Source organism: Haemorhous mexicanus, chromosome 9 (assembly GCF_027477595.1).
Source record: "Haemorhous mexicanus isolate bHaeMex1 chromosome 9, bHaeMex1.pri, whole genome shotgun sequence".
Taxonomy (NCBI): Eukaryota; Metazoa; Chordata; class Aves; order Passeriformes; family Fringillidae; genus Haemorhous; species Haemorhous mexicanus.
The window spans coordinates 21,980,765-22,002,697 of NC_082349.1; the positions used below are offsets into that span (position 1 = coordinate 21,980,765).

At 37.4% G+C, this 21,933-nt stretch overlaps 1 long non-coding RNA gene across 3 annotated transcripts in view; it reads left to right on the plus strand.

Annotated features, from left to right (window-relative positions):
- The first annotated feature begins 1,367 nt into the window (after positions 1–1,367).
- The window catches only part of LOC132331227 (uncharacterized), a 61,727-nt gene continuing 41,161 nt past the window's right edge, over positions 1,368–21,933 (plus strand). For all 3 annotated transcript variants that reach the window (XR_009487515.1, XR_009487513.1, XR_009487514.1), the window contains exon 1: positions 1,368–1,775. This is a non-coding gene — a long non-coding RNA (uncharacterized LOC132331227). The remainder of the gene's footprint in view (positions 1,776–21,933) is intronic.

The following is a 21,933-nucleotide window of genomic DNA, read 5'->3' on the forward strand; positions in this document are numbered from 1 at the left end:
GAGTAGAAAATTTACTGTCTTCATCTTCTTTAAAATCCTGTTTGTCAGGTGTGTCAGTTTATTTTTAAGAGATGTATTTTTCCTGCTCACATACCAAGCAAACACATATTGATTTGCTGCAGCCATACCAGGTCACAGGCTATGGAGGAACGTTCCCATATCTTACACAGCTACACCTGGAATATGGTGTTCAGCTAAGTGATGACAAGGGTGGTCAGTGAGGTGATGATAAAAGTCTATAAATAGCTTAAGAGGGTGAACTCTGAGGAGGGAGAAGCATTGGTTTAAGGTGGACTGAACAAGCCTGACTGGAAGAAACAAAAAGATGCCCTGACAGCCAGGGCCAGGCATAAGCTGCTAAATAGGATCTCATACACGCTACGATTGCCAGCAGAGCAGTCTGGGCTTGGCCTTGCATACACCACAGACATATAATGAATTTACTATTCCAGATTAATTATTCTGGGAAATTTCCAAGCATATTTAAGCACTTCAACTGCTAAATTGGGCCCCAAGTTCAACAGTCCACCAACGGGAGTCACATGCTTGGTGTATTTAGAACTAAACTCGGCATAGCACGGGAAACATGAGGGAGGAAATAAATCTGCCCAGAGAGGAAGATGGACACAAACCCTGTAAATCTGTCATACCTCTGTTTTCTGTAGTTCTAGGAAAACATGCATGTGGGATTTGGGAAAGGTCTTTTTAATAAGGGTTAATTGGAGAAGTATGTCACACATGACTGAGTACCGTTTCAAATTACTGCTCATGCTGGCATAACTAAATTAGACAAATGACAGAATACTAAAATAGGGAATAGTCAATCGTCTTCCCTCCTACTTAATCTTTATATCTTCATTAGTCTCAAATATCAGCAATTACAGTTTTTCTGGAAGTTGTTGCTTCTTTCAAAATATTATTATGACCATATCATAATATTTCCCAGAGATCCAATAGTTCTGTAAAATCTTTCTTCTGTTGTCAAATTATCAGTCTAGGCTTTCAAACTGCTGGATTCATTTATCCGGCTTATGTAATGCAAAAGTTCAGGATAAATAATATTGATATAGCCCTTTCTGAGCTTAAAAAAATCTGAAAAGGGAAAAATAACCGGTTAGTAAACCGGATTAGTTATTCCCATGAAAATCATTGTACTGTCTGTAACTCTGTGTTACCCTTAAAGCCAGGTCCTAACCCTGAACCCAAAAAAGTCACTTCAGTTTCTCTCTGCTGCCCAAGTTAACTGCAAGCATTTCCTGACGCTGAGAATGCAGGCAGAAAAAGGAAAAACGTCGACTTGAGAAAAGCACAGCTTCCAATCCCCACCCACCAGCTTCAGTCAAAGGGATGACTTCAGTCCCTTTCTTAACTAATCCTGTCACTGTAAAATCCTACAGTCATTCTCCAACATAAAGGGAAAACGGACTCACTAGGAGGACCTAGACTCTTTCAGCTTGAACTGTTAACCAATGGTGGAAATGCAAGAATGCTGAAGTTGTGCCTTCAGAGCCAATAGAGTGGATTTGTGTGTCCCACATGACTGTGTTTCCCCTGTCTTTCACATGGGCAGTATTTAGTTCAATTCAGAACTGCAGATAGTATAGCGTGCAGAGCAGCAATGGGATGTCTGAGCACAAGTAGCTGACTTCCAGGCGACTTCAGGAAGCTCATTTGTACATTTCTCCTGAATTATCTGGGATTCTGCACCCTTGACATTCTCCAACCCTCCTTGTCGCTGCAGGAGGAGACAGCGACCTGCACAGCACAACAAAACTGTGAGTACAGGCTCTATTTATTTTTATTTTCACCCAGAAAAGCAAATCTCTTAAAAATGTCAAAACGCTACGTGCTCTAAATCAGTGATTACTTTTCTTATAAGATGAAGAAGTATGTAAAGTGTTACTCAAATTCAGAAATATTTCTTGCATGCTTCAATAAAAGAAAGAGGGAAAAAAAAAAGCAAAAGCGAGTTATCCTCCAGGGCAGTGCCTGCATGCACGCTGCATGACACACTGCTTCCTGACATAGCCAGCGTGCTGCTTTGTTCATAAAGAAAAACAAAGACAAAAAGCCCTACACACGTATGTTGTTCACTTTTATTTGTACTCTGTGTCTAATCAGGCCTGATCTGTCCCCAAGGGGAAAACATAAAGGCAAACTTTAACTCTGCCAGCAAGGGCAGCCCAGACTTTGCAGACATCTGACAGTTATTATAATTAGCTATGAAAGACAGCGAAGACACTTTGGGGCAAATAGCTCTTACATTTGGAACAATGAAGTCGAGCAAGGTTCCCATCCCACCCCTTCCACGGGGGGAGGGGGAGAGGCAAGGCAACGGGAGGAGTGTTAGGAAAGGGTTATGGCTGGACTGAAAACACACAACTAGTGTGTTATATCTGGACTCGCTCAGCATGAGGAGAGGCTTTTTGATAAGCAACTTTACCTCTAGATTGCAGTTTGCATTCACTCAGATTCCTGATGGGTTGGGAAAGGGTGTGGGTCTCTTTACGGTATAATGTTAGGAGGTCGGGGTGGAGGGGGAGCAGGGACGAAGGGGGCAGAAAGAAGAGAATATCCATCGCAGGAGACATTGAAATTGTTTCCCAGAGCTTTACTGGCCACATCTCCTTAAGCCCAAGTTGCTTTCTGGGCAAGATTTATGAGAGTTCTCAAACAGAAGCAACAGACAAAGCAGCGCTTTTTTTCTTCTTCCTCGGAAAAGAAATTCAACCCAAACGAATAACCGTATAATAAACAGCACTGATTTGTATTTTTGCTCTTTTTTTTCCCCCCACATGCTTGTAAGACCTTTAAAAAGGTCTTTCCCCCCTGCCTGCATGATCCTTCCCACCCCCCTTCCCTACCAAAAGTTAGATTCTGAAAACTACGATCAGAAGGGAAAAAGCAAAGACAATAGAAATCTGACTCGGTCCTGGCTGGGCTGGATCTCTAATAATGCATGAAGTGAAAACAGTTTCTAAGTGAAAGATGAGCAGACTTCTTTTTAAAAAAAAAAATAAAATTAAGTGCAATAAGGAGAAATTGTTGAAAGACTCCAGACGCTACTAATTATGGCTTAAATAAATCTTCCTGGACAGATGTTTGCTTGCTCCCACTGCAGGGAAAGGAACGTTAAAAGAAGCATTTTTTAAAAAAGGATTTGACATGAATCTCCCACGTATGAATTTTTTTTTTTTTTTTTTTTTTGGTAAATCCACTGTTATATTCTTTGTCTGCCCTCCTGTTATCTCCCCCTCCCCCAACCGCCGCCCACTGTGAGCTGAGACACCTGAAGGCTAGACACAATGATCAACAGAGCACTGCGCTCGCCTGTCTGGATTCCAGCCAGATTTTTTTTTTTTCCCTTCCACAATCAAGGAGCCTGCACGCAATGCACGGCAAGCCCCTTGCTCTGCTATGTGCAGATCAGACAGAAGTCTGAACCGTGCTGCAGAAAAGATTAAAGACAAACACAAGCCTTTCCTCCTTATGTTGGCCAGGCTCAGTTTCAACTTTGTTGTGATTTGCAAAAAAAAATACAAAATAAGAAACTTTGTAAACATATATACACATTATTGTACAAAACATATGCACACTCACGCACACTTTCCAACACAGTGGAACTAGGGACATCCAGTGTTTCCTGTTTTACTGTGATTTCTACTCTGGATTTACAGTCAATGCAGTATTTTATGTTAAGTTCATGCATCACTTACATAATTGCTGTGTAGCTCTCAAATATACGTAAAGACTCTGTATGTGCATTTGATATATTACATAAAGGCAACTAGCTACTGTACAGATACCCGCTCCTGAATGCCCATCAACCTGAAATCTTACAAAATATTTGTGTTTAGAGAGATTAGCAAGAGCTCCGAGACAGTTTTATGATAGTTTTAAATGAGGCAGTAGCAAAATGCTTTGTGAATAGGTTGTCTTCATACCGAAGAAGGGGAGCATGGCAGGGGACTGAGCTGGCCCTGCAAGCCCTGGCCTTCCTGTTGCCACAGCCCAGAGAAATGCCGAGTGGCCCAGTGCCATCGTGCCACAAAGTTGGGCTTGAGAATGCAGTACTCCCCAAAATAGTTGCTCTCCATTTGGCGTGGCTATGGGTGGGGTTAGCAGAGACATACAGGGGAAAGGCAGATTCAAAGCCTGTATTCTATTTAATTTTTAAACGTATGCTGTGCAAATTGACCTATTTTCTGAATTCTTTGGAATTTTATTGTCTTGCAGTAGGAATTATGGTGTGATAAACATGATGAATATTTGCTTTTCAATGTGAACTTTGTATGAAGACTTAAAAGAAAATACATTTGAAAACACACAATAACATGCACACATGTACAGTGTTGTTAATTTTCTCCCTGAAAATGCTTAAACTATATTCTAATCACTCTTACAGGTATCCTAATGGAAATATAAGAAATTTTTTAGCTTTTTTTTCTCTAATTGCTTAGAAACACTATGAGAAAAGGAACCCAGCATAAGTATCCCATAAATTTAATCTTAAAAAAACTTCCTTTCCAAATAGCAGCGGAGACATGCAAACAAAAGATTGCATGTAGTGGGAGCAATATCCACTGCAAAGTACAAATTCCTGAATAGAGATGTCAGAAAAATTAAGTGAATGAATCAAGAGCTGTGGTCAGATTTGCAATGCTGCATTTTATTTTTTTGTAAATAAGGAATTTAATGCTTTTCTAAAGGAACAATTTACACTGCTTATATGAAATGTACAACCAAACTCTACACAATGGTCATACATGGGGAATATTAATGTGTAAATTATATGTATGTACACATGTTCAGTAATAATAAGGTGATAATTTCCTTTATACTTTTCCTGGCATATTATGTTTTAAAACAAAATTTGTCACTTGTTTCAAAAAATGTGTTTTGAAATAATGCCTGCAGCTAAATTATGAAGTGCTCACTTTCATTTTCTTAAGGTAATGACAGGGCAATCATATTTTTATCCTTTCCTAAAGGCTGAAATCCTATGCAAATCAATTTCTCTAAACTTCAGAAGTGATTTACACACTATCTTGTCTTAGAAGGGTATTTCAACTGGCAATTTATGCAATGTTTGTCAGTGTAGAAGTAATGTCTAATCACATAAGAGATAAGCATTAAGCTGGAGAATATGAGTACAGGCTCCTTGCCTCCATGTTTAGTTCAACACTCTCCCCTTCTCCCAGTAAGGTCTCTTGGATTTTGTGAGTGCTGGGTACAAAAGCTCTGCCTAGAGTAGGGAGGAGATACCTGGCCAGTGTTGCTTTAAAAATGGCAGTATCCTCTCCTGCTGTTGTTATCCATATACCTGAAATTTGGAGCTGCGTGTTTTAGTTTTTTGCAAGAAGAATTAATTTACCTTGTGTGAAAATTGCTGAACTCTGGTTTTTTTACTGACTTCTTTAAACTTTTTAAGAGTCCATGCTGAAATAATTCAATCATGGAAGCTCATGCATATTTAGGACTCCATTCCTTAAAAATTTGATCTGTATTACAGCTTGTCTCTTAGCCTGTGGCCTACATTTGGTTGTGCAAATTCCACGGTGCTACTCACACAAACTTCAAGTTCTGATTTCCTTTTTTAAACTCTCCTCTCCCCTCTTCCCCCCATGCTTCCTGTTGCATTGGCCTGTTTGAGCCTTTCCTAGTTCAAGCAGAGGTGTGACTTCTAGTCCTAGGAATAAAATGCTGAGAATTATGTCTAAAACTTTCAAAAGATTGGTGTTTCACTTATACGTCTACAGAGCTGAAGTAACTTGAGAACCTACCAGAAACATAGACAGTTTCAAGGTAACAGGGTCAAAGGAGCTCATGCATTACAGATAGGAAGAGAACTGCACATTGCATTTTTGTAGATAAAAAGCACAGACTGTTTTAATGCATACATATTTCCGTTTGGTATTTTAACAAACTGTTGCAAAGCTCAAACTAGAGCAAAGTCAAAACTACTTTCAGCATGGTACAGTTAGACCAGATGGCCACGTGTTCTTTTCTTATTTAGATGAGACTTTTCCTTTCAATAACATCTTTCTTCCTGACCTGCTTAAAAATTCCAGCGAATGAAATCAGCACAGGATTTTCAATTCTAATTGACCATGTGCAGAGGAAAGGCCAGTGGAGAAATCAGTAGGACCATTGTAAGGCACACTGCATCAATCTCTCCTTTGTCCTGAATCTTTTCTAGTATGAGCTAAAATAATTAAGTATATTTCACTTGTATCATTTGTACAGCAGCAAAGCTATTAGCATTCAGGCAAAAATCATAGTGAGTTCCTCTTTTAGAAATGTATATAACTAGGAAGATGTATCTCTGACACCAGACAAGCAAGTACATGACATCATTTAATGGCCAAATATTAAAACAAAACAAAACAAAACCCCATAAAGCTGGAAACAAACCTCCCAAAACAAACTCAAGGAAAGAATGACCAGAAAGACTGAAAGGTGTGGCTGAATTAAAGCATGAACTGCTTTACCTTTTCTAATGAAGGAAAAAGATATGAAGGATATGGTACCTAAATAAATTTTTGAAAAGCACATTTTAGAAGAGTCTGAAAAATGTATTTTTCCACTGTCCAAAATACTGACCCTTAAAACATCTGTAATCTTCAAATGCTTCAAATTTACCTACAGAGACTTTACGCACACGCATCCCACCCACACTGCGTTGGTTGTGATCAGCCTCAGTTGTGTCTGTGTGATCTACATGGGAGCTACAGACTGCAAAAACTGTGTGTATCACACAAAAACATCACCTACAGAAATACACACAGAGGACATCATTGCTGCCTTACCTGCAATGTTATTTGCATTTAGTGAGATGTGTGTGAAGCAATATAACAATATTTGAGATTTAACAAGTACCGTATGCGAAGGATGCACAAAGTCCTACCTATGTGTTTATGTAGCCCGTGGATAAGGTAAGTGGGTAAAAGGATTCCTTTGGAAGAAAAGGGGGTGGGGAAAAAGACTAATTGAGAGCAATACAGAGCAACTTTGGTCAGTTAAACAAAGTAGCAACAGACTTATGGCCGTACTATTTTGTACAAATTCACTCTACTCAGAGTTTAGTTTAACATTATGCTTGAATGGTTGGTAGTTTCATATTGTCACTATAAACTTAATTCAATAAACAACACCTGTAGAATATAAGTTCTGAAAAAGACTTATGAAAATGGTTTCACTAAGATAATCTGAAGAAAAGAACAGTTTCATTAAAACCTCTATCATTTTTAAGCATAAGGTGAAAAACAATCCAGGAGAAAATTCAGTGGGCAGCATGGCCTTTGCTACTTGTCAAGCATGCAGTCGAAATAACATTTGCATGAAGAAACATGCCTGAGAACATGAAACAAAGCACAGACCTTGGGTCTGGCCAGGCAGACATGGTAAAAGGTCTGATTTCAGCTCTCCAGCAAGATGTTTCATAGCCTTGGGCAAGTCATTTAACTGCCTGGCTTCTCATCTATGTCACATTATCAGAATTTAAGTTTTGAATGTGTGATTATAATTACGAGGTCAGCAATGAGATACCACAGAAAAGGATTCAGGAGAGACTTCAGATGCTTGAAAACAACAAAATATACTAGACTGAACAATGGTCTTTTGTTTTCGTTATTAAGTGAGATGGTTTTTGTTGTGGTATTTCTACAACAAGAAAGATACAAAAAGACAAGATACAAAGCCTCTTTCTCAAGAGATCAATGTCATTCAGTTCTAGCTTAATTTTCTAAAAGTTCCTCATGTGCTTGAACATTCATTTCTTATTTTTTACTAACTTGCAACAGAATATCAGACTGTAGGATAAGTGGAAGATACTGCTCCATCTGTAAAGATGCTCTAGATGCAAGGCCTACCACTAAAAAGCTCCAGTAATGGCTTATTTAACAGACCATCCCAAGGTACCAGTGAGACAGAGCAGGTTAAATGCTGCACTGCACGACCAGAGTTCAGTCCTGGGCCCTAGACACGTCCTGCCTCTGGTGTTCTGCACCAAGGAGCTGATCCTGGAGCGTGTTCTTACTTATAAAGCCTGAAGGCCACCCAGGGAACCGCCTCGAAGTTCAGCACGTGCTCAAAGCATCGTGCTGAAACAGGTCTTGAATTTCTACAGAGAACACTGCCCTGAAAAGTAAATACTTCTGCCCCCCTTAAACTGTGCTCCCATGTTCACCTTTCTGTTTCTATTGATGGTGCTTTGATTCCCACCACTGAACAGACCAAGTTAGAAACCCTTCAGCAGTGATGCTAAAAATCACTGCACAGGAACAGAAATTAGTGAGCCTGCACTGGCCAAGAGACTTGACAGGAGACCTTTGGAGGCCACCATTTTGTGACTGAGTAATGACTGTCACACACATGGAACTGGAAACTTTGCTTTCTCTCCCCAGGGAAATATGAGAGATCTCTGTGCAAAACAAAAAAACCTGAATCATTTTCTTATTAATGCTGTTACTAATCAATATTCATATACAGTACGAAAAGAACACTCAGACTTTCAGCTATCTTGCATCAGTGCTGCTCACAAGATGCAAAAATTAATGACAAAGGCAATGTGACAGAGCTGCTCAACATCTCAGCAGGTTTACAGAAAGGGTAGGGAAGTGAAAAGCGGGTGAGAGGAAAATATCCTGCGTGGAAGTACAGCCTCGTGCAGTGCTCAGAACAAGGAGAGGAAGTGAGCAAAATGTGCACAGCTACATGCTACTGATGGGCTGTATTTCACCAGCCCATTTTTACTGTTGAGGCTCCAGACTATATTAGGAGTCTATCCGATCTCTTAAGCCATGGGATGTGGATAATGGGATCAGATAAAATGATTAAAATCAGTTTGGTCTCATGCTTTCATCTGCTAAGTGTAATAGATGCAAAACTGAAAGATTTAATTGTACAATAAAAGTACAAACACCTCTTTGTTTTACCTCTGCATTTTTCCAGTTGAGAGAAATTGATTAGGTTTTTCTCTGTTTGTTTGATTGAAAAAAACAACAATGGCAAACAAGATGATTCTTCTGTTGCAGCATGACAGCTGAAACTAGTTTCATCTATCCAAACAAATAAGCTCAGAAGTAGTTGCAGAAAAAAATTTACATCACATCCCATGAGATATTTTACATAGTGTTATGTTAATAAGCTTCAAAAACAAAGACTGCTTTTAAGTAGTTTACAGAGTTTAATAACTGCTTTTTTTTAGAAGCAAAAATCTGATAATTTCCCAGAATGTCTTATCCATGCACTGAATTTGTACTACTATTTTCAAGCATTATTTTTATCAGCTTATTTGAAACCATTTTTCTAAGAGAAAAATTTGCAAAGAAAAGGATTTTAAAAGATAATTCTAGCAAATGAAACAGTGAAGAAACACAGTTCCCAAGGTTGATTAAAAGACTTGGAAAGGGTTAAAAATTCAGATCTTTATGTAAGAATTATAAATGAAAGGAGAGTTAAAAAGGGGGAGAAGCGGGGGAAGAGCTAAGCTGCTGGTGACTTGAGTGTATTTATGGATTACTATGTCCTGAAAAGAAGAAAACCAGAGTTGTAAGATGACACTGCAGGGGTTGTCTGGACTTTTCACCGAGTGTAAAGTCTGTTTAGTCAGTGTCTTAATGCCTGATGCTGACCTTTGCCCTCTTCACTCCTCCCTGCTCCAGGTGCAACATTTTTGCAAGTGCTTTAACATTATTGGAAGTTTTTGCAGGTTTCACACACTGCAAAGTGCACAGAGCACTTTACACATCCATTACCCTCCCCCCAATATCAAGAGTTAGCACATTTTTTTATCCTAAGTACACACAATGATTTGTTTTACACATTTCCCCTTATTAGTATTACTGCATCAAATTAATAAAAACAAAAGCTTCTTTGTAAGGGTATTTGATTTACATAATTCCATACAACAAGATAAAAAATTAAATATAAACTCATCTCATGCTCGCCAGCACTGTGAATTATACCAGGAGTGTGCAACATATGCCAGCAATGCTATTGATCTCTCTTAAATTAATTCTCTTTGCTATGGAAATGGAAGACAAAACCAAAACCCATTGCTACAAAATAGTCAAGGCAATACAGCTCATTTTCCTCAGGAAAAAAAATTGATTTCTTGTAGAGTTATTAATTAGGTTTGGAGTGATATAAATTTTAAAGAAAAACAACAGTTTTAGAAACTAATAATAAAAAGAGCTAAACTACAGAAGGTCTGCACAATTTCAGTTTTGATTTACAAAAATAAAGAGTGCTTTAAATCTATAAATTCAACAGTTTTCAGTAATGAAGATAATATAAAACTACACACATAATTATTTCTCTATGCTTTATGTTTAGTAGATGGCTGCTAAGATTTTTGAGGTCTACAATTTAACTTTTCTGAGGAGAAAGTATAATCTGGGTACCATCATCTTCAAGACCACTAGAGATGTTGTGTTTCTGGAAAGGGTACTGTGGCCATTTCTTGCCACTGTGGGCAAGGAACCAATTTTCCCCATGCACCCAATGCTGCTGGACTCCTGGCTCCTTTGGGTCTCACCTGGCATTGAAGGTGATTTTCACTGTGTAATACCAGGTACTAAAATTCACCCTTCTCCAGTGGCATAAAGCTTACTGCAAATCCAAGACTGTCCAGTCATGGTTCCTGCACTTTGTGATCCACACTAGCTAACTATGCCCCCCAAAAATTAAAAATTATGATTTGGGAATTTGAAACTTTTAGGTAGCTGAATGACTTCCACACATTCCTTCCTCACTGAGCCATGCTGACAAATGTCCTTTACATTGAGGGAAAAGAAAGGAGGAAAGGGACTGGTTTAAAAGGCAAATAGCAGCAGGTAAGCTTTATGGAAAACCCTCCTAGTCTTGCCAGAATAACCCAGCATAACACATCTTCTATGCACAGCATTACTTCAAGGTGAGACTTACATAAAATAGAGTTCAGATGAGGGTTTATATTTAGGGAATTGCTATGACAGAGATGTGTTTGCATCTGGACTAAAACATTTACTTTACTGGATTACCTTTCAGATACGCTAAGCAGCTATACTGCTTACAGGACACTGAACCTCTCTAAAAGAATATTTTGGTGTTTTCCTATGACATCGCTAAATAAAAATTAGCTTAGGCCATCTTTATTACCTAGATAGTTTTACAGGTCTGATTTTGGGGGAGATTTTTCATTAAAACAAAATATGGATCTTAATATAGTAGTTTATTTCAGGAGTAGGCACTAGTCAAGGGGTCAAAATATTCTGGAAGTGTGTCCTGAAACAGTGTTCTTATGTTTGTCAATTTAATTTGTAACACTGCAACTACTAGAAAATAATGGGGGGAAAAAAAAGTTGTTTATTGAATGACTATTTCTAGGGCTGGGCAGCTTTATCTCAGCACAAAGAGTGCTCCTGTTCACAGTGCAGCTGCTAACAACTCATCAGCACTCCTTGTTTAAGAGTAGGGTACAATTAGAAGTCAAAACTTAAAAAAATCTGAAAAGTTACTACTATGGCAAGCCATGCAACTGGATTTGATTTCTAGCCCGACTGTATCCCTTTGCTCCCGACACTGTTTACAAGACATAGTTAGTGCAGGTGGTACTCTCCTTAATTTCACTGAAGGTCAAGTGTACTTGTCATAATTGTATTTTTTGCACAGCTGAGAATTCAACTACTTCTGCAGACTGAAAACAGACATTGTTTCTGTAAAGAAAACAGGGTACTGAAGATTCGGACTTGAAATAAACAGAATGAAGTAAATTCTCACAGTTTTCACCTCCTATCTTGTCATAATTATCACTTTTGAGTCTGCTGGGTATCAGTGCAAGCAGCCATTTGGGTCCTTCACTCCCAGAACATCAGAATCCTTTGTCTGGAAAAGTGGTTTCATTTATCTTGCTTTAGGGGGCTATTTTCAATTTTTTTTTCAGGACGACAACCTAAGACTAAGGTTTTGCAATACTTGCAAACAACTGACATTACAATGGTTTACAAGTATAAAAATGAATGAAACTGTAATTAATCAAGATTCTAATTTAAGTAAATAAAAACTACATTACCAAAAATATAAATTCATTTTCTATTATTTTGGAAAATCAAAATCATGGCTTTCAGAAGAGACTCAATCTTATTGTCTGTAAACTCTAAACTGATTTCTTACAATTGTCAGATAGACAACTAAATCTGCTGAAAAAAATAGCATGGCAGAAATAGGATACTATTCTTGTGCTTCAATTCATTTACTCTTATGAATTATCAGTCTCTCCTACGTGCAATACGTGCACCTAAAATACAAAACATTTTCCACTGGGTCTTCTTTTTCCTGGGAATCAGTTTCCCTCATCCTCTAGGTTACAATCATTCCTAGTGCCTTCACTACACATTTTACCTGAAGAAAGGAAATTAAAGCAAAACATTTGTGAATTGTGCTTCATTATAATGTTTTTCCATGTCAGTTGAAAAAAGCCAAAACAAAAAACTGCCAAACAACCAGGTGTCATCTTCTGTAATTCTTATGTAATAGCTCAGTCTTGCATAATACTTAAAAAAATCCTCCAGTTTTCTTCAAGTAAATGATTTCCTAATATATCAGAGACAAGGAAGAGAATCATCCTTCTTTCCGGATTTTCTTCATGTCAGGACCAGAGCTCAGGTTTGCTTCAAAGCACCAGTTCACAAAATTCTAAAACTAGAGACAGATTCTCTTGTGAAATCCATTTGCTGATTAGCAGCTTCTTACCCATCTCTTCTACCCCCATCCAATCTGCTTCTCTAAACAACTCTGCCCTGAATCGCTGTAGTCCTCTGCAAACAGCAAAATGTAAAGATGTAAAATTGGAACTAGTTACATAAATACTCAATGTTACTCTACATATGATGAGAGTTTTAAAAATTTTACTTGAAAGCATAGATACAAGTTAAATAGTGCCTTTTAATAGAGCAGTTTGAAGATACAGAAATACTTTCATTAAATTGACACAAGAAAGATCAGGACTTCAAATCTACATTTTCATTATTGTGGAAACCTCAAAAAACTGGGTTGCAATCTGATTAGTTTTTGTTATTTCCTCAACACACAAAATAGTACAGTAAAGCAAGCAACAGAGTCTCATGAAATTTTGCTAAGTCAACATATAGGACACTGGTATTTCAAACTGTGGGATTCATCTGACATTTTGTTTGTAAGTCCAAGCTTTCTCTTTCCTCGCCTCACTGGCAAACTTATTTTTTAGTTGTATTGTAATTATCAAGTTTTACTGCTTTATTTTATAGTCAAATCCACAAAACACATGGATTTTTTTGGTTGTTTGTTTTTGGGTTTTTTTTTTTTTTTTTTAAGAGGAGAAAATATCCCTCTAACCACTATCCTATGCCAGTTTTGTACTTATATTTAGGGAATAAATTTTACACAACTTCATTTAGCGAATTGGTAATCAGGACTATTCTTTCTGTATCGCTATTCTAGCTGAGTTTTTCAGGCTCAGTATTAAATTTGGGGTAACTCAAGGTCTTGTCCATGAAAAAAGAATTTAAATCTATTGTCCAGCTAATGAAGGAAGTGAAACTTAAGTTACTTAAAAAACTGATGAAGTTCCTGTCCTTTTTGAGGAGGAATCAAGATGGTTTTTGCTGAGATACTAGTTTAAATTTATATCACAGGAAAAAATCCTGAACTTTAAGAAATAGTTCAAAGGGAACAGGGACTAACACTGAACATGTATCAGGTTCATGAATCTATTTATTAGATGCACAACTGAATTTTTTCTCTGAGGAGATGGCAACACACTTGTACCTTTGTAGCAGCCAGCAGAGGAATCACCTCTAGCCTCATCCCAGCAGGCTGCAGTGGGGTAGGTCTCCATCGTGTTCCCAACACACTCCTGGAGAAAGGAGAATGATGCCTTGCCTGCACAGGTTGTGTAAACATCAAGGCCACTGAAAGGACCAGTGGGACTTGGCTGAATTCCCAACTTTTTATCCTATTAAGAAAAGGTCTCTCCTCTGTCCTCCTGCAACGCTTCTCTGATGAGTAACTCACTATGTAGTGCCTATATCCTGTCCTTTTCTTTCCTTTGGGATTTACACAGAACAGACAGCAATGATTTCCTGCTGGATGCCCTCAGGATTCACTGTGTGTGTGTTTTGGATGTTGCAAAGGAAGAGGAGACAGTCAAGAAAATTTGAGACTTTTATGGGAGAGGGGTTTGTGGCCTTTGGCTACAAGATCTTAATGAGCTTCCTGCTCCTTTTTTTCCTTAGCTCTCTACAACAGGAGGCAGCAAGCATAACGAAGACTAGAATTGTGCACCCCTCCTTGCCAAGGATTTGTCATCCAGTAGCTTTAAATTTAGAAATTGGCTGTCATTTCTTTTACTGCACAAATGTAAAATAAGTGATGTTAAGATAGCATTAAAGAGAAACATGGGGGAGACTGCTTCTCAATTGTTCTGTTTGAAAACTTGTACTTTATTTCATGACAAGCAGTGAGATTCACTGGAAAAGGCATTCTGCACTGAAAGACACTGGGCATACTTCATTATAAGAGAATATTTCCAAATGAAGACTTCTGTATTGTTTTCCATTTCCTTAAAGAAGGCCTCAGACTGTACCACCTGTCTAAACATATTTACAGTCTCTCCACACGGCTGCAAGCTCACTGTAGTGGAATTTTACTAAGGTTCAAAGGTAGCATAAAGGAAAAGGTTTTGTTTTGGTTTGTTTTTAAGACACAAGGAGATAGCCATGAATTTTCTGCAAATCTAGCTGCAGATATAATTGGCTCATACTAGAAACATTCAATAATCTAATCTAGAGACACAAACTCTCCTGAGTGGCTGCTGAACATTCAATAAACTTTTTTAAAATTTAGTACTATGTTCTGCAGTTTGCTTTTGACTTACCTACTTTGTTCTCTGCTTACCTCTTTTCCCACATTTTTTGTTTTTAAGATGTTAGCTGAGCCACAAAAGCAAACCCTGTATCTCCCAGCTTGCTTGCCAAGTTATTTTACTCTTATTTCCTCATTTAAGGGGGAAATCGGGGCTAGGGGCGAATAAACATTATGGATGATGCATCCATATCTGAAGACAGGAGCAAAGATGAGAGATCAAACTTGCCTAAGAAAAGATAAGCAATTACTGAATCACAAATATAACACATTTATTACTTGAATAAATTGCTCAAAATTTGACAGTTGCTATCTTTTCTGAAATTTCTATTGGGAGGATCCCTCCCCCATTCTCCTGGAAAGACATCTGGCTACCACTGAATGGAGTTTAATGTTTGAACATCCCATCTGGTTTCATCATGCTAACACATGATTCCAAGTCATTCAAGAAGCATGAACAATGGATATTGTATTCCATATAGTGCCATGTGGATTTAATCTTTAAAAGATGGTGGCACTGTAGAACTCAATCTTTTAGTTAAAAGTCAAAATATTTCATGTATGCAAAACTCATCTCCCACAGCCTCAGAAGCCTCACATTTTATCCTGCTCTAAGAAAGACAAGGAGACAATGTCTTCCTCACATAGTGCCATTCCTATTGTTACCTACCAGAATACCTATTTTTTCCTAAACATGACAGTTAAAAGCAGCATTAAAACAGATTTTTCATGAGAATACTCATTATTTTCATACTCAAATTACTTCCAGATTGATTAAAAACAACAACAGAAGTTTGCTGAGGCAAATGGGAGTTGGGCACTTTTGCCTTCCAGAGCTGGTAACTACCTTTCACTGATATTAGCAAAATCCAAAAAAGTCTCTCCAAAACAAAGTGCTTTAAGTGTAAGTGCTTTCCTCAACTGACCAGCACTACTTTATCTCAGTAGTGATGCTGAAAGAACATCTCATTTCTCTACATACTCTTGAATTAATTCCAATTTTCAGTTAATAACATTTCTTATCAAACAGTTCTTTCACGTTATTTCTTCATAAGGATAATTGACTCAGGGTCCTGTAACACTGATCCTAATATATTTTTTGTATTTCTTAAAGGATGGCTAGTAGGAACAAATGTTCAATAAGTGGCTTATTATGAAAACTTAATAAAAACTTATTTCAGACTAAAAGAGAATTATATAAGCAAGTGTAAGCAGGTATTTAAATAGTTTCTAGCTGTCCTTTAAGCCACCTAATAAAATGATATTGCTTCATTACAGCACTTGGGAAAGTGACTGGTTTTACCTGCAAGGGTGAGAAGATGAGGAAACTATAGATATTTTGGAGGAAAACACCTTTTTTGTGGAGTGAAGCAGGGCAAACATGCTTTATATCTCTGGAACTGGATCATAAAAAGTGACTAGTTTATCCTCAAAACTGTGAGGCCAGAGTCAGAGTTGTGTAACAAGACATTATAAATGTGCTGATGAGAGAAGACAATTCTGTGAAGATTGATAAAGGCAATTACACCACCCAACTTTTTCCAAACTCTGTTGATATATATGTCTTATCTAGCATCACCATTTTACCAGCCAGCTCAAAAGTTAGTTAGATTAGATGTGTGGATCTAATCTAGAAGTTGAAGTTAGTTAGATGTGTGGGTCACACGACATCAGGATTTTCACAGAAACACCTAAACCAAAAGTATTAAAGAGGGAACTGCTGGTGCTTAAATGATCACTTTGTGTTGCCTGGAAAATTTCTTTACCTGTTTTACCTGCTGTGTATCAGCTGACAAAGCCTGTCTAGAGGATAGTGGCTACTATACTTAATAAACAGAAAGGGCAAAGAAAGAAAAGATGTGCTCAAATTTATGGAAGTGAATGAATTCCTGTGTGACAAACTGGATAAGCTCCCAGCAAAGCTGGGTTGAAGGCTAGTTCCATCAGTTGGAAATTCTTTTAAAATCTGTGGAGATCATACAGACTGTTAAGACAGCGGATTATATGCATTGAGCAGAGTCACTTCTAGCTGATTACATCAGGGAAGCTACTGCATTCCCTAAATTCAGGATGAGAACTATAAAATGCTAGATTGGAATAGAGATGGCAAACTTTGGTGATTTAACTGTGTTCCACTGTTCTATCACCTCTAATAACTAAATCCTTAATAGAGTAGTGACTATGGTCACTGATGACGACCTCAGTTTTACAGAACTAAGAGAATTGTTTGCTTCATTTGGCAGTATTTCTATTGACTCTTGTTGGTAATTCTGGTTGCATATTCATTCAGCACAGATTTATGCAAGCTATAGCAGACAGCCTGTGTCAGAAAGTCTTCAGAGACTGTCTAATTCAAGTACTCTGTCTAGAAAAGCATTGCTTTAGAGTACTCAAAACCCATTCATTCAGTTCCTTAGGTTAGCAGGCACAAAACACACAATACTTTTCAGTTTGTAATCCATCTGCAACACCTGAATTATTACAAGCACTTGTCATATGCTGAAAAGAAAAAGGGACACTGACAAAAGGAATTTAAGGAAACCAAAGTCCTAAACGGAGTCTTTCTGAAAGCATTTTAAAACTTTCTGTGCCCTTAAGCCATGAATGTCTTAAAACATGCAAGATCCATGCTTATAAAGAACTAAAATTCTGTCTTCTAGAATTTAGGAAGTTAGTTAAAACTTGTTGGTTCTATAAAAGTACTTTGTACTAGTAGAAAGTTTGACTTCTCAGACAGGATCCAGAATTACAGTTGGTTCTGCTCAAGATCAATTTCACTTAAGACATAGCAAGAGAAATTTGAAGACATAGCAAGACTTTCCCAGGGAGATAAAATTGATTTTAATGCTTTACTTCAAGATAGACTGTGCTGGCCTAGCAAGACCATATGAAATTGGTGCCAAGTGATCCTCAATTAGATTAGCAGTACATCCATTTAAAAGGGCAGTGATACTGTACCTGATAGAGCTCTTGTTGTTACAGCAATTCTCTAATTTACAAAAATGTGTGGGATATTAATGCAAATTTTTAGTTCTTGTATGGTGTAAGGAGCATTTATTTCCTAGAACATTGTGGTCCATCATCTTGTTCCTACCTATGATGTTTAACTTCAGAAACTAAAGCAGAATGCCTTCACAATCTCATCCTTCATTAGGGGAGAACAGTATTTTAGCAGTTTGACTAAGTTTCAGTACTAAGAGAAAACTTGAGTGGGTTTATTGAATCCATCCATTCTTTTTGGATATCACTTAGTTGGACATTAAGTGAAATTAAATGAAATTAATGGGTGCTCCTAAAGTGAAATCTCACAGTGGCAGGCTGAGTTCTAATTTGGACTTTGGTTATTTGTATCTCATGTTTAGCCTTACAGAAGATCTAAGTGCACTGTGATCCAAATAACTAAATTCCCACTTAAATCTCCTCTCCTTTCAGTGATCTAACTCAGAAATTTGTGCACTGCAGACATTTGATATCTCACTCTCTCTCCCTCTTGCTAACTCAATCTTGTTTTCCACATATAAATGGCAAGCTGCCAATTAGGGAAGTACACATGCTGCAATGCAAAGGAAAATAAGTAGATATGTCTGTATGTATTAACTACAAGTCAGAGTATTGTCTAGTGCAGCTGGAGTGAAAAACACTCCAAAAAAGCTAATTACAACTCCAGTCTTTATTATTATAAGCAAAAGCTTTTGTGAGATAGGCTTACAGTCCTCACTGCAGTTTATTTCTTGTTTTTAAGTCTTTGTTATTCTTTTTCCACTGATCAAAACTCTTGAAAATAAAATTGTCTCAAAGCTATTAAAACAACAACAAAAATCTTTAAACAAGGCAATTTATCAAACTATGATGCAAAGAATAAAATTCTCTTCATTCATTCCATCACCTCTATGGCCTTATAGTTGCTTTTATCCATATGTAGAACACAATTCCAACATAAATGCAAGAATGAAAATTAAACAAAACCTATTAGTGTAGATTGAAACATTTTTATAAGCTTCCTTCAGGGAAAACCAAACTACTCGTGAAGCCAGCAGGACACCCATGTTCATCTGGGCTCCTGTTCCAGATTCAGAATGATGTAATATGAGTAACTCCTCTTTGTTTATTCCATGATTCCCAAGCTGTGAGAAGCTGTGTTAGGATTATTCCCTTTATTCATCCTATTATAAACCAAAGCAGACCATCTTTTGGACACTGCTAAAGAGCAACAGAGCAATCCAGGTAGTTCTGTATGGTATATGGTACACAGAGCTATATATCACCCTCAAACCTGGGCAGCAGTAATTTAGATCAGGATACTGAAGTTAACAAACCTAAAACCCCCCATGTTATCTCTTTCCTCTCTGTGCTTATTGTACAAGTTCTGCAAGTATATTGAACATTTATATAACTAATTATATTTTATTCATTCTCCTCTTTATTTAAGAAAAAGAGATTTAGCATAACTAAATTGTGTGGGTTCTGTAATCTCCACGTGACTGTGCTGCATTTTCTCCTCATGAAATGCCTGGCATCTTCTTGTGCCACACTACTCAGCATAAGCTGCTTTTCTGTAATTCATAGGCCACTTCTGTACAGGGCTGTTGCCATTTTTCATTTCCAAAAGCAACTATATGAAGTGATAGAACTCTCAAAAATGGAAAAAATGTGTCCTACTTTTAACTTAACAGAAAATGGCATTTCATCTTATAGCCCTGCCAGTGCACTTACTCGCAATGTGATGTGTCATGTAGGTTGAAGTGAATTTCTTTGCCTCAAGGATCAAGTGCCACTTCTCACCAAAAACGTAAGAAGATTTCACTTCATGTTTGACTCCTTATTCACAAGTACTGCAGTCTTTGAATATCGGCTTTTCTGTCAAGCTGGAGGATGGTGATTCATAAAGTTAAACTTCATGTGGAGTGGGACCGTTTTAAAAGAGAACTCCTTCAGAAAACATTTCCAGGGATTAGAAGGGAATTTATAGTCAAAAAACAGACACACTGACTCCAAAATAGCTGTTTCGCATTTAGCAGTAAATCCACTATTTGAGACAGATCTCTTCATTCTTCCTAAATTTCACTGAAATTCAAAGTAGAACAGGACTAGTTTTGAACTCAAAGTTTTGTGGGCTGGAAAAAGTGAGTTTTCTGCTTACCTGTGGTCATGAAATATTTATCAGTTTCCCAGTTTAAAAAAACCAGCAATGAATGGTATACAGTGATTCATTTCTTTATGTGAAGGACTTCGTATAAATTAGCAATCCAGCACTCAGTGGTCACATGTATTCAACATACTGAGTAATGCTACTTTATCTCACCCTCACACAAGCACAACAACGTGGCCTCCCACTAAGTCATTTAGTGCTTAATGTAGTGGGCCAGAAGTACCTCAAAGTTGTTTGGCATAATTTAACAGCTCAAGACAGAACTAAATACAAAATCTGTGAGGAAATTTGCAAGCAATCTTATGTGCAACAGTACCAACTTAAATAATTTCTAATAAAAAGTTTTTATTCCATTTTGGACAAGTGCATCTACTTATCCCAACTCTTCCAATTAAATATCAAGTAAAACCATCTAATAAAACATAACAATGCCCTAAGATCAGTCCCCCAGATAAAGTATATTCATCACAACCCCAGATCCAAAACTACTTTTCAGGTGTTTTAATAGAGAATTGCAATTGCTATGAGCTATGCAAATTTATTCAGGGGAGGGGAAGGATGGCTTTTGGACTTTGATTAGTGCAGTTTCAGGGGGAAGAGGAAAAATAAATGAGATTCAGCTCTGTTTTAAAAATAATTCTGCTGCCAGAAGATTCCGCCATCACAAAATAGGTGATATCTATAACAAGCCAAAGATAAAGACCATTTCAGCCTCTGCTTATGACCACAGCTAAGCAAATGTGCAGCTGACAAAGGTACCTGAGACCCTTTTGCTGGGCCTTCAAAACCTTCATCATGGTATTCTAGATGAGAATGTTAGAGAGATGCTTTTCTTTCGGAGAAACATCTTCAGCCTTTATCCTTTGATAAGGCTGCAGGCTTCCATTTCCTAAGCCACACAAGTGTGGTGTTTGGTACTGATTGCAGAGGACTTCTCTTGGAGAAAACTCCATGTTTCACAGGAATTCAGCAGAAGAGCCTTTTACCACAGCCTTCATCTTCCATTTTAAAGCTATAAAGAGGGCAAGGTATACACTTAAAAAAATATTTTAAAAGGAGGTGGGAATGTTTCAGTCTTCAAAGATTTGTCTGTTTGAGTTGTGGAATTAATAAAAAATACAAGTTCAAAACCCTTAAGTGTTTTGAGCTACCATCAAATTTAGGGCAAATCCCTTAAGAGAAATTTCTCACTGTGAATCATGTGCTGGACTTGCTTTTGTTGGTTTCTAACACCAGGAAGTTGCCTCCCAAGTTAAAATGCTGGTTTGTTTACTGCAGTATCATAAAAAAAAATACTATCCAACAAAAGATGCAGTTATTTCTTTACAAAGACACAATACCATTCAATTAGAAAGGTTTATATGATTAAACGAGAGACACACAAATATTTAACAAATATGTATCTTCCTTTATCAAGTGGAAGCCAAATACATGGGAGCATGCTTTGGGATTAGAAGGTGGAGGATGACTAAAACTTCTTTTTTCAATGGAGTCTACTCAAGGTTAGAGATCTCCAGATTAAAAACAACAACCCCCACAAAAGCCTCTCCAAAAAACAAAGCCAAACACCACTAAAACTGTAATGCATGCTGCTTTATATACTTCAAATCCTCCTGGTACTTTAGGCAGTAGATTTTTTCCTCAAATGAATTCTTACAAAAGATTCTCGACACATTTTAAGGCAGAAGGATCCATGTAACACTTCATTTTTAAAGAAATGAATATGCAATTCTGCATCATTTGGTGATTAAAAGGAAAAATGGTTTTAACAGTCAATCAAAAAAAGTAACAAAAGGAACACAAAGGACATCTCAGTTCACCAAGTGAACTGCTTGTCTTTGCAGAGAGAAATTTTGTCTAGAAGCATTCACATGCAGAGTCAAAGCACTTTTCTGCAATGT